This window comes from Coptis chinensis, chromosome 8 (genome assembly GCF_015680905.1).
Source record: "Coptis chinensis isolate HL-2020 chromosome 8, ASM1568090v1, whole genome shotgun sequence".
In the NCBI taxonomy this organism is placed as follows: Eukaryota; Viridiplantae; Streptophyta; class Magnoliopsida; order Ranunculales; family Ranunculaceae; genus Coptis; species Coptis chinensis.
The window spans coordinates 31,119,430-31,137,733 of record NC_141463.1 but is presented as its reverse complement, the minus strand read 5'-3'; the positions used below and the strand labels follow the sequence as shown (position 1 = coordinate 31,137,733).

Below are 18,304 nucleotides of genomic sequence, written 5' to 3'. Positions count from 1 at the left end.
AGCATCTCTTTGCAACACTCAGTAGCTGCAATATAATATACTCGGCTTCTGTAGTGGAGAGGGCAACACACTTTTGTAACTTAGATTGCCAAGAAACTGCTGCCCCTACAAAAGTAACCAGATAACCGGAGGAGGTGGACTTCATCGAGTCAATATCACCTGCCATGTCTGCATCAGTGTAGCCTTCAAGTAAGGGCTTACTTCCACCAAAATACAAACACGATTTGGAAGTGCGCTTGAGATATCTCAATATTCACTTAACACCTTCCTAATGCTCTTTACCCGAATTTGACAGAAATCGGCTTACAACACCAACGGCGAAAGTAATATCCGGTCTTGTACACGCCATTGCATACATCAAGCTATCCACTGCAGATGCATAATGAATCTTTTCCATCTGACTCTGCTCATGCTCACCCTTTGGACACATCTCTTTGGTCATGCGAAACTGGCCACCAAGTGGACAACTGACTGGCTTCGCTTGATCCATGTTGAATCTTTTCAACACCTTCTCAATGTAGCTTTCTTGAGAAAGCCACAACTTCTTACTCTTTCTATCACAAGTGATCCGCATCCCAAGTATATGCTTTGCTTGACCCAAATCCTTCATCTCAAAAGACTTACTCAAGTCTTTCTTCAGCTTAGAAATCTTGTTGATATTTGGGCCAACTATCAACATATCATCCATATACAACAAGAGCACAATAAAATCCCCGTCTGAAAATTTCTGAACAAACACACAGTGATCGGAAGCAGACTTCTTGTATCCTTGCTTCGCTATAAAAGAATCAAACTTTATGTACCACTGCCTCGGTGTTTGCTTCAACCCATACAAATTTTTTATCAGCTTGCATACTAGGTGCTCCTTGCCTTTGACCTCAAACCCCTCAGGCTGGTCCATGTAGACATCTTCTTCAAGGTCTCCATGAAGAAAAGTTGTCTTAATATCTAACTGCTCAATCTCTAGGTTCATACTTGCGGTCATACCCAATACCACCCAGATAGAAGTCATCTTCACTACAAGAGAGAAAATCTCATCAAAGTCAATCCCTTTTCTTTGACCAAATCCCTTCACAACAAGGCGAGTTTTGTGCCTTGGGTGTGGATTGTTCTCCTCATACTTGACTTTGTAAATCTACTTATTCTTGAGAACTTTTCTTCCTGTCGGTTTCTCAACTAACTCATAAGTGTAATTCTTATGCAAAGAATCCATCTCATCATGTATGGCCTTCAACTACTTTTCTTTGTCTATACCTTCAAGTGCCTATTGATAGTACATATGTTCTCCACCATCAGATAGTAAAACATACGTATGTGGTGGATACCTGGTTGAAGCTTGTCTCTCTCTATCAGACCTCCTTGCCCAATTTGTTGGTGCCTCAGGAGGATGCACTTCTGCTTGCTCAAGTGGTGTTTCATACACTTCATCTGCATCTTCTATACCAATAGGTTATATCCCATCATGAGCAATAGGATTCTCATCATAAGCTTCAAACTCATGGTTCTCTGCATTCTCAATGCCTTATGCACGTTCCACAGTAGGAACTTATGGTTCTGAATCAACAAGATCATTGGTGAAAGCCTGTAGCTTCTCACCCTTCTCAAAGTCTGCTATGGTTTGGTCTTCCAAGAACACAACATCTCAACTTCAGATTACCTTCTTGTTAATCGGATCATAGAGTTTGTAACCAAACTTTTCATCTCCATAACCCAGAAAAATGTACTGCTTGGCTTTGTCATCAAGCTTGGATCTCTCATCTTTCGGAATATACACAAATGCCCTACACCCAAATACCCTCAAGCATCCATACTAAACATCTCTGCCTGACCATACTCTCTCTGGATAATCACTATTCAGAAGCTTTGACGACGATAGGTTGATCACATGCACGGCTATACGCATTGCTTCTACCAAGTAGGTTCTAGGTAGCTTTGAGTGAGATAGTATGCACCTTATCCTCTCTACAATGGTACGATTCATTTTCTCTGCTATTCCATTATGTTGTGGTGTCTTGGGAACGGTCTGCTCATGACGAATCCCATGACTCTGGCAATACTCTTCAAACGGCCCAATGTACTCACCCCCATTATCTGAGCGAATACACTTCAACAACTTCCCTGTCTCTCTTTCCACCATGCTATGGAATTTCTCAAACACGCCAAGTACTTTATCCTTGGTCTTCAGACTATATGCCCATACCTTTCTCGACGCATCATCAATGAAGGTCACGAAGTATAAAGCTCCCCCATGGGACTTCACTTTTATAGGACCATATAAGTCTATGTGCACTAGTTCAAGGATTGTCCTTTCTGTGAGATGAGAATCTTTGGAAAGACACCCTGTGTTGCTTTCCTACCAAACAGTGAGTACATCTATTTAAATGTGTACCTTTGATGTCTGGCAAGGCATTTTGCTTAGCAAGAACTTCCATCCCTTTTTCGACCATATGACACAGTCTCTTGTGCCACAGTTTGGAAGAAGCTTCTTCTTCAGCCGCATTCACTTCTGCTTTACACAAACTAGCGTGTTTTGTAAAGAGAAGCAAGTTTTCTTCCTCGGCTACTACTGATGGAACCTCTGCTTTCGGTTCCCATACCCGTTACCAAACGAGTTTACAAAGCCATCATCATCTAACTTCCCAAATGAAATTAGGCTTTAAATGAATGTCGGGGACATGTCTTACATCCTTAAGTGTCAAGGTGTAGCCGACATTGGTTTTTACATGAACATCACCAATGCCTATAATCTTTGAGACTCCACCGTTACCCATCTTCACTTCACTATATTCACCATAGTTGTAGGTAGTGAAGAATCCCCTGTGTGGTGTGACGTGATAGGATGCTCCTGTATCTATCACCCACTCTGTATTCTGGCCTGAGGTACTAAGACAACACATACCACAATCTGACACAATTCCCATCATATCGTCGACTAGTGCGGTAGTATCTCTGCCTGTGTTTCCATTCTTCTGTACCATGTCTTCATGTACACAGTTATTCTTCTCATCCATCTTCAGTGTTCTGCACTCATATTTGAAGTGACCCTTGGTGGCACAATAGTAACATTGCCTCTCTGTCTTAGGAGTTCTAGCTTCACCCCTAGATTTACTTCTATCATCACCTCTAGAACGAGATAGTTTTCTACTTCTACCTCTCCCACATTTCTCTGTGACAAGGATATTTGAGTGAGAGGAGCTGCTTTTTGAACTCCTTCTAGTCTCCTCATTCAACAAAGATGCGGTAGCCATCTCCGTGGAAACGATTCCATCTTTAGATGCTCCGTGTAGAGAAACTGCTAATGTCATTCAACTTTCAGGTAGAGAGCCTAATAGAAACAAAGCTTCAATTTTGTCTCCCAAATTAATTTTCATCAAATGCATCTGATTGATGGTATTCTGTACTTCGTTAAGATGCTCAGACATTGAAGAACCTTCTTGGTACTTCGTGTTGGCAAACTTCTTAACGACCAGGTCTTTGTTTCCGCCCGACTTTCTCTCATAGAGGTCTTCAAGTTTCTTCCACGAGCCAAAAGCTGTAGTCTCTTGGGATACATGGTGAAAGACATTGTCGTCAATCCACTGTCGAATGTACCCAATTGCTTTTCTGTCAAGCTTGCTCCACTCAGCCGCAGCAACCGATTCCAGTATTTTTCCTTTATTCTCAATGGGTTGTGTCAAGTCCTTGCAATAAAGCAAGTCTTCCATCTTGGCTTTCCAAATGGTGTAGTTCTTCCTATTCAGACTCGTCATGTGAGTGTTCACGGAATTGTCCATCTCTACAAGTTATTTAAACTCAAATATTCTCTTAGGAGTTTTGTCAAACACCTTCCGACCAAGATTTGGATAACACCCTAAGCTAATATAACCAAGGCTCTGATACCACTTGTTGGGGTTTATACCAATACCAATCGATTCCCTACTACATAGATAACTTGTATTTGAACAATAACAACTCCAGACAACAATCTAAATATTCCCTACAACCAAACTAACATGCCCAACTCATTAAACAACTATTAACAATATATAATAATGTAAAGCAGTAAAAGCATACACAAAAATATACCATGGTTCAGTCAATGGTGCTTACTTCCACAAGAGCTAATTCTTTTATAAAGTGAGAAGGAAAATTACAATCACTCATTGCAGTCTCTCACCTTACAAGATCACTCTTTTCTCTTTACAGGCTTGTCTCTCTGTAAAGGTTATCTCTCAATCTTGGTTGCTTTTAAGATTGGGTTTCTCTCTCTGTTCTTATGTATTTCCGTGTCGCTTCTGAGTGTTAGGTTTTGCCAACACTTATTGCAAACTCACAGTTCTACAAAAATAGAATTCTTATGAATTTAGACATGGGCACGGACGCGCCTTGGGCAAGGCCAAAGTCGAGCGTGCGCGCTAAAAACACTAGAGGTCGTCAAAGCCATGGGCGCGGATCGCGCCTTGATCAAGCCTACTCTGAGCACGTGTGCGCTCAAGCTTCTCCACACAAGCTAAACTCCTTTTCTCCTCATGTGAGGGATAACTCCAACACTATGTGGTCTCTGGTTCATTCCTTTTTATCTCTTTCATTGTGATGTCAATCATAATATAGGCGAGGAAACCACAATAGCCCATTCGTTCAAAGGTCGTAAAACACTATTAGATTGGAACTGACGTGTAAGATTGACATTGCGGAACTGAAGCGAAGTTCGAAACAAACACGCATATCATCCACACACATGTATATATACTACTTTTTTTCATGTAAGTATATCTTCTATCTATATACTAAAGCAGTGATTTTTACATGAGGATTTTCTCTCTCCTATGTGGTACTCTAATATGAGAGTTAGCTTTTTCTCTGTCCTATGTGGCACTCTAATATGAAAGATAGTATTTTTTAATAGCCTACAATCCCACGTACATGGAACCTCTTTGGAGAGTTTGAGTGCATTTATAATTCTTGTATTTGGAGAGTTAGTGTATTTCCAATTCTTATATATTTGATCAAATAAAAAAAAAATGCTAAAAATAAGTGATTTGTATAAGGTAATTTCCTATTACGAATCAAACACTTTTAGTGTTCCAATTCTTATATATTTGATCAAATAAAAAAAATTGCTAAAAAATAGGTGATTTGTATAAACTAATTTCCTATTACAAATCATACAATTTTAGTGTCTATGATAAAGCATCGACTTATTTCGAATATATCCTTAACACGGCCTCAAAACATAGTTAAAAATAATTATACAAAAAATAACATCACAAAGTATATAATAGAAAATGAAAAAAAATAAAATAACGGCAAAGTAATAATGACAAATATTTTAAAATATGTATAATACTAATTGAAACTAACGTCAAAAAACAATTAATGAGGAACCAAAACTCACCTCAAAGAATAATTGACGAAAAATTAAAACTTGGATGCAAATACATTAAAAAAATAATTGTCGAAAAATCAGAAACTGGATGCAAATGCATTGAGCTAACCCTCAAAGATTAAATTAACAGAAAATCGAAAACTGGATGCAACTGCATTGAACTAATCTCAAAGAAAAATTAATTATAAATTGGAAACATAATGCAAATGTGTGGACCTAATCTTAAAACATAATTAACAAGAAATTGGAAACCGAATGCAACTGCACTGAACTAATCTAAAAAAATACACTGGATGCAAAACCTCAAGAAATAATTAACGGGAAACCAGAAACTGGTTGCAAATTCATTTAACTAACCTCAAACAATAATTAACAGAAAATCAGAAACTAGATGCAAATGCAACTTTATCAAATAATAAACGAGAAATTGGAAACTGGATGCATATGCATTAAACTAATCTCACAGAATAATTAACGGAAAATCAAAAACTAGATGCAAATATATTGAATTGACATCAAAGAACAATTAACATGGAATTGAAAATTGGATGCAAATGTATTGAACTAACTGAAAATAATAATTAACGAGAAATCAGAAACTGGATGCAACTGCATTAAACTGATCTCAAAAAATAAATAACGGGAATTGGAAATTGGATGCAACTACATTGAAGTAACCTCAAAATATAAATAACGGAAAATCAAAAACTGGATGTGAATGCATTGAACTAACCTCAAAATATAGTTGGGTTATATGTTGTGGGAATGTCTCGATAAGTATAATTTTGCATTTAAAATGGTGTTTATCTTATCTCTTTCCATATGATTGGGAACTCCTTGCTATTCAAGTAGCTTTAATATATATGAACTTCGCCTTATTAGGCAATCTCACAAAACTTCAATTAAACTTCTATTATTAAACAACAAAATGAAGTTGAAGGGTTTTATCAAAGGTGAGTTATTTTTTTTTAATGGAGAGTGAGGTTTTAACATTATAAGAAATTTGGTTGAATGATCAATATAATATTAATATATAATAGTTATGCATATTTGCAAATATTTTTTAGAATAATTAATATAACAACACCCGTTTATAGATAATCTTTAAAGATTCCACATAGTGAGTCATGCATAATTTAAAGAATAATTAATAGGAAATTGGGAACTGGATAATCTTCGATGATCCCACATAGTAAATTAAGCATAATTTACTTTTTATGTCATGTTTGCAAGGACACTACAGATGGATCAGTAGAAGTTGGTATTACACACCACATTGGATAATTATAAAGAAATCAAAACCTGATTCAAATATATAACCGAGCTCAAAAGAGTAATTAAGGGAAATTGAAAACTTTATGCAAATTGCATTAAAATAACGACAGAGAATAACTAATGGGAAATTAGAAATTGGATGCAAGTCTTTGAAAAATATTTAACGGAAAATTGGAAACGGTATGCAAATACATCAAACAAACCTAAAATAGTAATTAATGGGAAATCGAAACTAGATGCAAATGCATTGAACTTAACTCAAAAAATAATTAACAGAAAATCAAAAACCGAATGCAACTGCATTGAACTAACCTCATAGAATAATTGGCAGGAAATCGAAAACTAAATGCAAATGTATTGAAATAACCTCAAAGAATAGTTAACGGGAAATCAGAAACTGGATATAATTGTATTGAACTAATCTCAAAACATAAATAATCAGAAAGTAGATGCAAATGCATTGAACTAACATTAAAGAGTTATTAACGAGAAATCGGAAATTGGATCCAAATGCAATGAACTAATCTCAAAGACTAATTACCGAAATATTGAAAAATGAATGAAACTGCATTGAACTAACCTAAATGAATAATTAATGGGAAATTATAAATTTGATGTAACTGCATTGAACTAGCCTTAAAAATAATTATCGAAATCGAAACTTGATGCAAATGCATTGAACTAACCTCAAAGAATAATTAACGGAAAACCAAAAACTAGATGCAACTGCATTAAACTAAAATTAGAGATTAACTAACGAGAAATTAGAAATTTGATGCAAATGCATTGAAATAACCTTAAAAAATAGTTAACTATAAATCGGAAATCGGATGTAACTGCATCGCACTGACCTCAAAGTATAAATGTCAACTTTTTTAGCCTTCTCACATGAGTAATTACGAGTAATTAGGAACCCAAAACGAAAGTAAGTTTATAAAAATAGACTCTTACATGTATGCAAATTGTATAGAAATTGTAAACTATCGAACTAATCTAGAAAAACAATTAACGAGAAATCAAAACCGATCTGTGGATGTATTAAACTAACCTCAAAGAATAATTAATGCTGAGATTGGAACACGGATGCAAATGCAATAAACTAATCTCAAAGGCTAATTAATGAAACATCGAAAACTGGATGCAACTGTACTAAATTAACTTTAATGAATAACTAACGAGAAATCATAAAGTGGATGCAATTGCATTGAACTAACCTCAAATAATAATTAACGGGAAATCGAAAACTTGAGGCAACTGCATTGAACTCACTTCAAAGAATAATTAATGAGAAATTGGAAAATGGATGCAACGTACTACATTAAACTAACCTCAAAGAATAATTAATGGAAAATCAGAAACTTGATGCAAATGCATTGAACTAATAACCCTAAAATATATTTGTATTATATGTAAGGGAATAAATGTCTCGACAAATATAGTTTTGTATTTTAAATAGTATTTATTATAATTTTTTTATTGTGATTGGGAATGTCTTGTTATTCAAGTAGCTTCAATATTATCTTCGCCGCATTGGGCATTCTCATAAAACTAGCTTCAATCAAACTTCTATTATTAAACCTAACAATAAAAAGAAGTCGATGAGTTTTATCAAAGTTTGGTGCTTTCTTTTTTATAGAGAGTGGTGCAAGAAATTTAAATGAGTAATTAATATAATTTTCATATCTCATAGCTATCATAGTTCTTTAATATTTTTTTAGAATAATTTAATATAATGGCACCCGTTATTAGGGACACGTTTATGTGATAAATCTTTTTTCAGTGGGAGTAGTGTATTCTTTGAGGATATGGAAACAATCAATCTGTTTTAGTGATTTGTACACATTAGTACGTAAGCCGAACGGTGATGATTTACCGCTAAATCACCATAAATCTAATAAAACTATTATACAAGCTAGATTGAGTTTAAGATAATTTCATTTGAAAATTACAGATTAATATTCTAAACCACAAAGTGAAGAGACTACCTCAATTTCATTCCTTAGTTTCCAAGTACTTATGCACTATAATCGCTACTCATTAACGTATTTTGGTTTATTTTTAATAAAAATATATTCTGATTCGAAAATCCACTAAATTACCATAAATTTAAGAAAACTATTATACAAGCTAGATCGAGTTTAATATAATTCTATTTGAAAATTATGGATTAATATCCTAAACCACAAAGTGAATAGACTATCTCAATTTGATCTTAGTTTTCAAGTACTTATGCACCATAATTACTGCTCATTAACGTATTTCGGTTTATTTTTAATAAAAATATATTCTGATTCTAAAATTTGCCGCTAAATCACCATAAATCTAAGAAAACTATTATACAAGCTAGATCGAATTTAAGATAATTATATTTGAAAATTACGGATTAATATCCTAAACTACAAAGTGAAGATACTATCTCAATTTGATCCCTTAGTTTCCAAGTACTTATGCACTATAATCGCTGGTCATTAACGTATTTTGATTTATTTTCAATAAAAATATATTCTAATTCGAAAATTTGTGTGAGACATTTTGTAAAGTTTTTTCAACACACAAAATATTTAATAGATCCCGGGCTTACCCGTGACCAAAATCTAGTATATTACAAAAAGAAAAGCCACGACTGTATGAAGATTAGACAGGGCAAGACGCTGAACTTCCACCAAAGCATATGGTCCTAGACATGCCAATTAAAAAGAATCTACAATTGTCATACCGGGTCATGCTATCACAGCTAGGGAAGAAACTAATGGCTGAGTACTATGTACTTATGTAGACACAAAAAGGAGAAAATTTTATGTCGGCAAGCTGAGAATACAATTATAACCTTCAAGCAATTGTGACCTACTCCATACAGGATATAAGGCTCACATTGCCAACATCTACGCACAATCTCTCTCCCTTCCCCAAAAAAATAATAATAAAACAACGGTGCGTTTTGATTATAATTTTTATGTAATTATGTAAAGATTTTGTATGGGTACTGGGAGTTACCATAACTAAAATCATCATCAAGACAATCTTTATTAATTAGTGACACCGTTTCCATCAAGATGCGCAAAATCCATTTGACCTTACTGATGGTAGGTACATCCTCAGTAGAATCCCCTATAAGGTTAACAAACAATTAATCTTAATCTTGGGCATAAACCGTAGCCAAAAAAAATATAGTCAAATAAAAATAAATGAGTTCTAAGTCAAATGGCAAACCTGTTGCAAGTTTTGGTGGCAATGTAAGATTACTTAGCACTATATGCTCCAACCTGCTCTCAACATACTCGCTTGGATTTTCAGCAGACAGACCTTCAAAAAGGCATTGATTAACCGTTTGTGCAGTATATCTCTTCAACAGATCCATCAAAGGCTCGAAACCGTGATAATGTGGTAGAAAAGCACAAACGGTATTCAGCTCAGCTACAGGGTGCTCAAAAAGAGTCTGAGCAACAGAGCACAAACTGCATGAAAAGTTGTGATGCCTCAGAGTAAGAACCAAACGAGAATGTAACAACATTTCATAGCAGAAAAGTAACAGTGGCATGATATCCCTTACTACGCCAATATTGTGTATCAAATTAGTTACTTCCAAATTAGTTTCATTACCGTATTAGACAAGTATTAAATTATATGAAAAAAAACCACAGTTCAAGATATGAATACTCTTGTATCTCTAACAGGCATTATGCGTCTGCTCAATAGGAAAAATATCTCATCTACCCCCCCCCCCCACCCACCCACCCACACACACACACAACACACACCATATTATCATATGATGAAACATTCAACATACACGTAAAATCCAACCTATTTGAATGTGTTCGCACTGTTATAGGAAAATGCCTATTTTTAGCAACTAAATCATACATAATGAATCATGGCCCATAAGCTAGGTTAGATTGACACGAATTGTTGGACACGGCAAAATATAAAAATTTAAGATAAATTACATACAATATGTGTTCTATACGGATTTTTTTTCAAAATATAGCGTGTACATATAACCTAGCCCATATAACATGACATTAATTAATGAGCTGAAACTCTAAAGAGAAATGCATGAACCGGCGGTAATTGCCTTTACTACACTGGGTTTGTACTGTTGGTTCTAATAATGAAATAATAGGTTTTGACTTTTGACAAAGAAATAGGGGGGATAGGAGGGACACTGTCTTCATCTTCATCAACTGGAAGACGACTCTTGACAAATTTATCAATGCCGAATTCAGAAGCTAATTCTTTAGTATTATCCTTAATACGGTTGAGCTCCTTTTTGGAACTAAAATCGGAGTCCGACCTATCAATACCAGACTCAACCCTCTTTGCTGACATTTTAAACACATGCCTCAAAACCAAATCAATCCGAAATGTGGATGTCTCAAAGATTCTCGAAAACTGTTCGACAAAATGCCACACAAGGATACATTCACTTGGGATTCAATTATAACTGCTCTTACCAAATCAGGATTTCTTGATGAAGCTTTTAAACTGTTTAACTCAATGCCTCATCCTGATCAGTGCTCCTGGAATTCTATGGTATCTGCTTTCGCGCAACATGATCATTTCGAAGAGGCATTGGACTCTTTTGTAAGAATGCATAGGGAGGATTTTCTACTTAATGGGTATTCATACTCTAGTGCTCTTAGTGCTGGACTAGTGGATATGAAGATGGGTATTCAGATTCATGGATCAATGTCTTAAGTATCCGTATTTGTTGGATGTTTATATGGGATCGTCGCTTATTGATATGTACGCCCAAAACGGGGAGAATGAAGAAGCACTTGAACTGTTCTGTCATTTGAAGAGAGAGTCCATATGGCCAACCCACTACACCTTCGGAAATGTCCTCAACGCCTGTGCCAACCTGTTGGGGAAACAGGCTCATACTCACGTCCTGAAACATGGAATCCGGTTTGTATCAGGACCGGAGTCTGATATCTTTGTGGGGAACTCACTTGTCAACATGTACACAAAATGTGGATCGATTGAAGATGGATATCGGGTGTTTGGAAGCATGTCAGAACATGATCAAGTTTCATGGAATGCTATGATTGTGGGATATGCACAGAATGGGAAAGGGAATGAAGTTCTTGCTCTCTTTAGTCGAATGTTAAGATCTGGTGAGAGACCGGACCATGTGATGATGATTGGAGTTTTAAGTGCTTGCAGTCATGCAGGAATGGTTGAGGAGGGTTGGAGGTATTTCTACTCGATGAGACAGGAGCATGGTTTGGTACCATCAAAAGACCACTATACGTGTATGGTTGACCTACTTGGGCGGGCAGGCTGCATTCGAGAAGCGAAAATGTTCATTGAAAGCATGCCAATGGAGGCTGATACTGTCCTCTGGGGTTCCCTGCTTGCTTCTTGTAAAGTTCACGGTAACCTTGAGATGGGAACACATGTGGCAGAGAAACTGTTGGAGCTTGATCCTAGTAACTCGGGTCCTTATGTTCTAGGCGTTCTACTCTCAAACATGTATGCAGAGCTTAAACAATGGGGGCAAGTTGCTAGAGTGAGGACACTAATGAGACGACGAGGGGTCGTTAAGCAGCCAGGGTGCAGTTGGATTGAAATAAATAACCAAGTGCATGTTTTCATGGTAAAAGATAAAAATCATCCTCAAAGAAAGGAGGTCTACAAGCTGTTGAATATCCTAGCCGCGCAGATGAAGAGAACAAGATATGTGTTAGATGTTGGACATCCCGAGTCCAAAACATACAAGGAGCCAATGGAAATGGATATTAGAGAAGGCTGCATTGCTGAATGATTCTCTCAAATGGTTGTGCAGTTTGAGACTGATGGACTGGGGCAGAAAATAGAGACTATATGTATCCTGACAGGGGTGGATCAGAGTGATGATCACAGAGACTATTGCGAGGTAATTTAATGATAATTTGAATTGCATTTTTTTTTATTGGTTTAGGATTATTGTATTTGTGATTTAAATGTTTATTGTAAATGTTCATAAACTAGAGATGCGGCATGTAAACCTGTGCCACTTGTACAAAAACCTATCTCATCCATTTTGGAGAAGATCCAGCAAAGGAAGCTAGAGGTTTCGAAAAAGTGGGTTGTGATATAAGGATCACCTTCTTTTGTAAATTTAGTTTGTCGTTTGTTTCTGATTGAGACTGGTTCGTTGTTGCAGACTTAGCATTATGAATAATCATGTTGAAACCAATGAATTTTCAAGAGTGGTTGTGCTTGATCTTCATCCGGAACAAGTTTGTGATGATAGTTTAGGGGAAGACAAAGAACTTGCAGAAGAGGTGATGATTTTTGTATGTTCATGCGGAGTTGCTAGACATGCTTATTTTCATATTCAGGAATAATTTTGTTGTGTATCAATAGGAAGGAGACATGCCCTTTGCGAATGAAGATAGTAATGCTGTAGATACCAGTAATGTAGAAAGTGCTAGCAAACCTGCATCACTTCCAAGTCCTAATAAACCTATTCTCTCCAACACAATGAGTACTCTCCTCTAAAACTCTGGTACATTAAGAAGTACATATGGAAGTTTGTATTTTGTGTTACTATATGCTAAATCATATTCTTTGCAGATTAATGTGATTCCAATACAATGTAATGTAGGTATATTTAAATAAGTACGCATCTTATGGACGTTCATGGTACATAAGTTTGTAATTGTTTGCAGAATTTTGGTAGAAAATAAGTGAATAAAGATATTACGAGTAATAAATCGAGCCTCCAATTTTATATGTTTTTTTTTTATTGATAAGCCTGTTTTAAATGAGATCAGTAACTCTTTGATGCTGGCGGGGTTCGAGCCCAGAACCTCTGGTATCATCACCCAAAGGTTTTACCAACTTTGCTAGTCCTTTTGTCATAGATATTGAAGTACCAAATGTTAAGCATTGCTAATTCTGTATAGTAGGTATTTTGCGTACTAGGTGACCAGTAATCGGGTCATCAGGAGAAATAATTTTAGGTTTTCAAATTCAGCGAATCTACCACTCAAGAAGTGCCCTTTTTTTTTAGCTTCAGTATTTTGGTATTTAAATGTAAAGCATGAAGCGGTGTTAGAAAATAGTTTGAAGAACATAAACCCATGAATATGTCCTCTCATCTAAATGGGTTTTGTGTATTTTGTATTAATTTGTAGTTTTGAAGCACTTAATCTTACTTATATGTACTGCAGCCTTTGGATGAGGAGTCAAAATGTGTGTTTCGTGCTCCGATAAATGATACTCAGGTTCTCTTCCTATGTCTACCTGTATCCTGTATTTCCATCCAATGTTTTGCAGATTTTAGGAAATAAAGGTTTGGTCTGCATGTCTTTGCTGCAGGATCTTTCTGATGGTTTCCAGACAAGTGACGAGGAAGATCTAGAAGACAGTCCTGTGGAAGAAGTTCTTGCACCATCAGTCCTTACCATGAACTTGAAGCTTGATTCTGCTCCTCTGGATGACATGTATGATTCTGAAGAGCCTTTTGACACACTTATTCTTTTTTCCCTTCTTTGCATGGATAATGGAACTGGTAATGTGGTTGCTTTTGGTCTGGAATTTTGCCGACAAATACAAATTTTATGTTTTTATGTAGTATGAACTAACTCTAAATTTTATGGTACTAACGAGAAAATATTTTATCAATACAGTGACATTTCATAAATTACTCCTGAAAACAGTTGATAAGACTTTTATGCTGTAGTTTATCTGCTGCTATTTCTGACTTTTGGTGTGTTTTGTATGCTGTTTGCATTGTCTGCAAAGAACACGTGAAAATTGCTAGTTGCAACCTTTTGTCTGGGTTGTAAAAGGTTCTTCTGAACTTGGACAACTGTAAAATTTATTATAGTAGTAGCTCAATTTAGCTACCCAGTGTTAGCTTTTAGGGATACAGACAGGCCAAATTGGTACACAATTTTGGTTATAGCCTGGAGCATTTGCTCGAATTCTTATTCATTCCTATTTTTTTTCTTCTTTTTGCTTTAACCTTATTTATTTTTTTTATTCAAATATTAGTATGTGATAGAATGGAGTTGAGTACATAGTAGGTTACAAGTTTTGTGTGTACATCATTCATAAGGATATTTACAGTATAAAGATCTTTAAAAAGTCAATAAACGAAAAAAGAAAAAAAATATGGTTTATTCATTTGGAGTTTAGGTGGATACACAAAAGCTACAGCCAAATGTACCAGGTCACAGCACACTGAATCGTAGCATTTGCTTGTGTAACTGTGTGCTTCTAATATTTTTTCAAGATATGATCTGTGTGCAACATACTTCTATTAGTAAAATCTATTACGTGCTACCAATACTTGATCCTTGGTTATGCTGACCTTGCAATGGGATTCCTGAATTCTTTGCAGTTCTTCTGATGAAGAAGATTATGACAAGGAGAATATTGATCCTCATGCGTGCAAAGCGAGTGAAGAGGAGGTGTATCCAAAAGGTGATCCTGTTAAAGCTTTTGTGGATGATGAAGCGGAAGAGAAAGATGATAGTGACAATGACTTAATGCGATTCAAAGAAAATGAAGAGGATGAGGAAAATGAAGAAAGTGAAGAATTTAATGATCCGATAGTGTCTGGATACAAAGAGAAGCCTATAGATAACGCAAAGCGTGATCAACTTCATCGGATGTGGCTTGAACAACAAGATGCCGCTGCTACAGACAACGTTTTACAGAGGCTGAAATGTGGTGGTAATCAACTTAGAGAGCCAAGTGCGCTTGAAGAGGAAGGAGATGATGAAAAGGAAGCGGATGGTGAGGACTTTGATAAGGATTCTATGGATGATGCTTCCACAAAATGTTGTGTGGATAAATTCAAAAAAATTAAAGCAGATGATGTCTCAGATGTTCACTGATAAGGATGATGTCTTCTTATCTTCCGATGACGAAGAAACAAAGCAGAAGCTAGTACGGATACGCCTTCTTGAGAAAGCCATGAGTTCCTTTTTGGCAATTATTCGGGTCAAATTTATCGCAAATGTCGATTAACATTCTGTATGTGCTTCATAATATGTATAGAGTTTGAATCATTAGGAGTATTTTATTCACTTCCCCCTGTCTATTTATCTTTTAAAAGACATAAGTAATTTTTGTAAATTTTCTGAAACAGGAAGAACATTCCTCATTTTTATCTCCGGCAGAAGATGTAAACTCCAGAGAAGTTTTTGGTCTTATAAAGAAGCTGAATATTGCACCTGACTCCAAGAAAAAAGCAAAATCATCATGTAGGAGCTATTCAATTTCAGAATTCTCGATCGTTATCGCCATCTCTTGCTTTTACCCGTAACATGCTTATTAAACACCAGTACAATGTTTTGCAGCTTTCTTCGATAAGTTGGTCACAGACTCACAGGAGGAAACATCAACAGTTCATTGAAGGTAATGTAATTTATATAATATCTATGGAGTCAAAAACAGTTTTTGTACAAAGGTTTTGGGGCTCTAGCTGCAGTCAAGAAAGTTTAGTGGATTCTTTTTGGTTGTCGATGGTCACTTTGATTATTTGAAATTTAGGGTGCGTTTAAATGTATTGGACAATGTCTAGGTTGTTTTTTATGCTTGGGCAGTCTTGATGTGTTTTACGGTTGTACCATAATCTTCATAGTTAATCACCCTGCTTTCGCACAAGAATTTATGGCTCAATTGGTTGCGTACCCCTCTCCTTATAGGAGAGGTTGCAAGTTCGCCTTCGGGCTAGGTTCCCTTTTTAAATATACTAGATTTTTGGACCCGTTCAACGAACGGAGTCCGTTTTTATATAATTTTTTCTATTTTATTATTATGTATAAAAAATGTTACTTCAAAAGTATATTAAAATTGCATACAGTCCAATTTTATCGCTTAGGCCCATAGTGCACTTCTTAGGGCTATAGTACATCTTAAACATAGCCCATAATAAAGTTTGTTAACCCATTTAATTGTGGTTGAGTGTAATTTTTTAATGAAAATGTGTCCTTGGTCAGAGTATTATTTATTAAGAACTTTTTATTGATGTATAAACTTGCACTTACTGAAACATTAAAAGAATTAGAAGGATAAAATTCGTATTGACTAAACTATTATTTATCTGCTACTATTTATCAAGGTATGTGGAATTTATAGTTAAAATATTACAAACAAATTTGCAACTTTACATAATGTTGTTTGAATATGGTTTAACATTGTTTGAACAAAGTGTTAGAGTGTATTTTGTATTTATGAATAGTGCATCCAGGAAAAAAAAGCAGTAATGTTACACCAACCAACTTATTTCACATTTTGAACTACTATTTATATCTACTAATGTGTCAAAAGTCCTAATCATTGATTTACATAGAGATACGTATCCGCGTGTATTGTAATGCAAAGCAACATTATCCAAATAGTAAGTCGCAATAGTATGTTTAAAAAGTAAGTCCGTGTAACACTACTCCTTTCAAAGAAAATGCATTGGGTTTAAAAAAAAAAACAAAAAAAAAAACAATGAGGCCAAAATGATTTTATGGACAACTCGATGTTTAGACACCTACACCATCACAAAACTCCAATGAATTAATGGACTATGGGCCAAAGTTTGGGCTTTCGTAAAATATATACATATTTAGAAGACCAGCTTTTGACAGAAAATAAGGCAAATTGTAAAACCTTTGAAATGGGCTATGTTATTTTGGTTTGGTCTCTACTTATTTTCAATTTTGTTTTTTTGGTTTATTTTGTTTCTTTGACTTGTCATTGGAAGACCATGTGTACAGGATCTATTATTTATGTGCTTACAACAAAAAAAGAGGAAGTTATGACGTCTGAAGTTTGTTTGGGTGGAATTGTAGAAGTTCTTCCCTCATCGTTCCTTACACCTCTAGCCACAAACTCATTTCCCCTACTGTAGACGCCATGGATGGGTAAGTTGTTTTAGTCCAATTGCTTAAGATACTTAAGAGACAAAGTAAGATGAGTTGTATATGTGCATGTGTTGGGGACTTGGGTGTTCTGAACTACATGAAGATGAGTCCGGATAGCGTATAGTCTTCTATTCATGCGTATATAAATCAATTATCAAGTTTAAGTGTACTTATTTTACTTATAAATAGTTAAGAATGTTGTCTCTTATCATTACACCAAATTACATTTAACTAATATTTTGTCTAATTTAATTTGTTTACTTTGTTTTGAAGGATATGTGCTTGCAGTTTAATAAGTTTAATTGATTCTAGTTATGCAGGTTATCGTTGAAGATTATTTAGTCATTTTAAGGAAAATTGTCGGTCGTCATATGGAAACAAAAAAACAAAGAAATTGAATGTGTTAAATATATGGAAAATTGGAAGAATTATTTTATTACCAAGAAGGGAGATATAGTGGGTTGTTCTAGAGAAGTGAAAACCAAAGTTGAGCGTATGACGACATTATAAAAAATTGGCATTCATTTGTACTCTAGTGGGGTTTCCTTGGAGTTCAATTGAAAATATTTATATATAAATATTCCAACAGTGCGGTGTAGTCCTTGGCCTAGTAGGCCTGTTACCATTAATTTATATATGTAGGACTTCTATTGTGTGTGAGATTCCAAGTGGTTTGTCTACCTGCAGTTTTTTCCATTCCATATTTTCACTCATTTTTCTTGGGTGTTTAGAGCATCTTCCATATTAAGCCAAGTATCGTATTATGTACACGTTTTTTAAAGCATTCCAGTCCAAGTTACTTCTAGCC

General features: G+C 35.4%; 2 pseudogenes across 1 annotated transcript; both read left to right on the top strand.

The window, feature by feature from the left end:
- The first annotated feature begins 10,417 nt into the window (after nt 1-10,417).
- On the top strand, nt 10,418-17,704 carry LOC147481060 (uncharacterized; annotated as a pseudogene). Its single transcript, XR_015205454.1, has 9 exons — nt 10,418-12,518; nt 12,614-12,706; nt 12,789-12,909; nt 13,801-13,854; nt 13,949-14,073; nt 14,976-15,613; nt 15,729-15,843; nt 15,940-15,997; nt 17,350-17,704. The product of XR_015205454.1 is annotated as an uncharacterized LOC147481060 (transcript).
- On the top strand, nt 11,364-12,407 carry LOC147481061 (pentatricopeptide repeat-containing protein At2g13600 pseudogene; annotated as a pseudogene).
- Nucleotides 17,705-18,304: the final 600 nt, after the last annotated feature.